The sequence below is a fragment of the Lycium barbarum genome, chromosome 5 (genome assembly GCF_019175385.1).
Source record: "Lycium barbarum isolate Lr01 chromosome 5, ASM1917538v2, whole genome shotgun sequence".
Classification (NCBI taxonomy): Eukaryota; Viridiplantae; Streptophyta; class Magnoliopsida; order Solanales; family Solanaceae; genus Lycium; species Lycium barbarum.
In genome coordinates, this window is record NC_083341.1 from 37,630,049 (window position 1) to 37,633,995 (window position 3,947).

The window sequence follows — 3,947 nt, forward strand, 5'->3', positions numbered from 1 at the left end:
GGGAGCATGTTTGGGTTTGCTGTTTGCTTGATATTTTGTTGTGATCCCTATATTGCAAGCATGTTCGATTGGTCGTGCATATGTGTCACGACCCAGCCCCGTGGGCCGCGACTGGCACCCTACCTGGGTACCCAGACCGAATCACACGTTCATTTTCAAATCCAAACTTATTTCATAATCTTTCGAAATCATATCGAACATAATTTATATCAAGTATGTCTTAAGCGGTCGTGCCAAATCAAAATATCATATCAAATACAAACTGAGCGGCGGAATGGACATCGCCGGTCAAAAGTGCAAATATAAGCATAAGCGCCAATTGGGGCCGGCATAACAAACAGACCGCCTTAAGACCAGAAAACGGAATCAGACAAACACACATAAGACCCTCGCCCCACATATATGACTACAGGCCTCTACGAACTCAAAACAAAGACATATGGCGAGACAGGGCCCCGCCGTACCCAAATAGTCAAATATACCAAATATATACAAAGCAAAAAGAGTCTGTACCAAAAGTGGACTCCGGATCAAATAGGAGTACTCCGGAATAGCAAGAAGTGAAGCCTACTGCGGAGGATCACCGGTATCTGCACCTGCGGGCATAAAACGCAGCCCCCGAAGAAAGGGGGTCAGTACGAAATATGTACTGAGTATGTAAAGCACGGAGTACAGAAATATGGATCAAAACCGAAAGCAAACCAAACGTCAAAGTGGAGTACAAATGGGTAGATCAAAATCTATATCGAAATCATATACTTATACATAATGCAATGAATCATGCAAACGCTTAGGAACGTGGTCGCCACTCCGACGCTGGCGCCACACACAGCATAACACCAGAAGGTTTCAAATCTCCGTACATCCCCGAACACAAGCATAATCATAGGTGAGCGTATCGCATCACGAGCCATATCACAGCATAACTCCAAACGGAACCCGGCCCTATGGCGAAGCCTCGGGAACCGTAACACAGCATACGGCCGAATTGTCATAAGGCGCACGAATCAAAACCGGCCCGGGAACCGGTGAACGAAGTCATAATAAGGCACGAGCAGAGTCGTGAGCAAACCAATGCAGTCCATATTTCAAAATAGCCTTTCAAAACCTAGTAGTCTCATAAGTCATTTCATAGTACAAAATAATCGGATACTTAGCCGATATAAAGTTTCATTTATCAAAACTTTTCCAAAATAATATGTGTAGCTCAGAACATAGCTTACCATATCGTAATTGTCGAAACATATCCCATAGACGGGAATTCCAACATCGAAAGTGCTATTCCAAACGTCATTCAAAAGGACAGCCCAATAAGACAACTAGGGCGTCTCGGGGTTAGCGGGCCCACCTCGAGTCAAAGTGAGGTGGCGAACATATTTTTACGAACATTTATGTGCCAGGGGTCATACATAATCATTTCTAGGTTACCCGACCACATTTCGATAGGTTTCGGACGAATGGTGGCATTCTAGCCAAAATAGAGCCCTTAGGCTTCAATTGAATTGAATGAATAGTAACTTTTCTGTGGATCGGGTTTCGAGGAACAGAAATGCTCCGGAAGGTCTCCTATTCGACTAACATACTAGGATATGCCAAATGAAGGAGTGGGAAGCTTTACATACCTCACAGACGTCGTAAGCTCTCCCGAAAGTCCAGTCCCGTTTCGTCAAAAATCTGCAAATGGTCAAAGTTACCAATTGAGATTCTTAGGCTTAAAAATGCCTTTAACTCCAATTTTGCCTACCGAAATTTCGGCAGCATTTCCCCTATAAATCTAACATCCCCGAGGCTTAGCTCGGCTCAAAATACATCAATCACAACAGCCCACACGTCAACAAACAACAATCAAACCATTCTAGCTTCAAAATTTTACTTTGTTATCTAAGTTGGCAACTTTCATTCAAACTTTCAAAACTCCAATTCTACATCTACATAATTGCATTCATTTCCACATTCAAACTTATACAATCACATCCTAACTACAATTCAAGCCATACACGAAATTGCACCAAAAATCCATTATTTTCCATAATCCTTCAAAACATCAAAATTCACGACGAACATTCTAACTAACGTCGTTTCATTCCGAATTCATTAGCATCATTATAGATTCATATCTAAAGTCTCTAGCACCTTAAATATACAATGATATACATAATGATACCGAAGGTATACACTTTCCGATAGTATCCAAAATCACTTTTCAACGCCAATTCCATTCATCAATTAATCATTTACGACATAAGGGTCACAACAACACATTATACCAACTTAACCAAGATCAATTCACATCAATTTTCCTCTCTATGGCTCACGGCCAATACACACTATACACACACACCCACGACTTTCTATTTACATCAAAATTACGGGATCTCCATCTACTTCCAATCCTTAACATATTCACATCAATTCTATAACATAAAAGGGGCAAATTTCTTACCTTTCCTTGAAACCCCGACTTGTCGCAAACGTCGTTCTTGCGCCAAACTAATTATACCCCGTTGAAGCGGGCCTTGAGTACTTCCCAATTATGTAAAAAATCAGATTTTTGTATCAACAACAAGCTTGAAATAATTTTTTCTCTCCTCCTTTCTAGCTCACGGCCGAGAGCCCCTTTTTGTGTGTTCTTGATTTTATTGTTCTAATTTTCTAGATAATGGTTAGGCATACATAGTATATATCCTTTTAGAGGGGTCATGTGCATAACACATGACCCTTTTAATGTGGCTTGGGCCATTAGACATGGCCGGCCCCCTTCAATATTTGGGCTTCAACTTTGGGTCATCAATTTCCTTGGCCCAATTAGCTAAAGTCCCGTTTTGTAATTCCCGAAGCTCATTTCCGAAATTCCAAATTTATCCTCGGCCTTTCCCGAGGTCTTAACATTAATAATTCCATAACCAACATAATCATATTCACTAAAATCAAATTATGTCCTTATAACACACAAGTCGTAATTATTTCTCGATTTCCAATTATACGAAAACGCGGGACATAACATTCTCCCCCCCTTAAGAACATTCGTCCCCGAATGTTAAATTAATCTTATAAGGTCTTATGATCAAGGCAGGAGTGTCCCTTTTTAATAATGACATACATAATTCATTTTATCAATCAACACAACAACTGAAAAAGAAATTAGATTACCTGTGGATGTCGAAAACAAGTGGGGATATTTCTTCTTCATCTCGTCCTCCGCCTCCCAAGTCATCTCCTCCCGATTATTGTTGCGCCACAGGACTTTGACGGAGGGCACTTCTTTAGTGCGTAGTCTCCGCACCTGTCGATCCAGAATAGATACAGGCTGCTCGTCATAAGATAACTACTCCGTCACCTGAATGTCATCTACTGGGAATATCCTGGCAGGATCACCAATACATTTCCGCAACATAGACACATGAAATACCGGGTGTACGGCCTCCAAGTCGGATGGTAGGTCTAGCTCATAGGCGACCTCGCCTATCTTTCGCACGATCTGATACAGTCCAATGTACCGGGGGCTCAACTTACCCTTTTTACCGAACCTCATGACACCCTTCATGGGCGACACCTTCAGGAATACCCAGTCGCCAATCCAAAACTCTAACGGTCGACGTCGTCTATCTGCATAAGCTTTCTGTCGACTCTGAGCAGCGAATAACCGTTCTCGAATAAGCTTTACCTTATCTACAGCTTCCTGGATCACATCTGGCCCAATCAGCTTCGTCTCGCCCACGTCAAACCAGCCAATAGGAGACCTGCATCTCCTGCCATAAAGGGCCTCATACGGGGCCATCTGAATGCTGGAGTGATAACTGTTATTGTAAGCAAACTCTATAAGCGGCAAATGATCATCCCAGCTGCCCCTGAAATCAATAACGCAGGCCCGCAACATATCTTCGAGCGTCTGAATAGTGCGCTCGGCCTGCCCGTCGGACTGAGGGTGAAAGGCTGTACTGAGGCTC

General features: G+C 42.6%; 1 long non-coding RNA gene across 1 annotated transcript; it reads right to left on the bottom strand.

The window, feature by feature from the left end:
* Window positions 1-308: 308 nt before the first annotated feature.
* Window positions 309-3,555, bottom strand: LOC132642442 (uncharacterized). The gene is made up of 3 exons (XR_009583161.1): window positions 3,151-3,555; window positions 1,623-1,674; window positions 309-596 (listed from the first exon to the last, which is right to left on the bottom strand). It is a non-coding gene; the product is annotated as an uncharacterized LOC132642442 (long non-coding RNA).
* Between the last annotated feature and the right edge of the window lie 392 nt (window positions 3,556-3,947).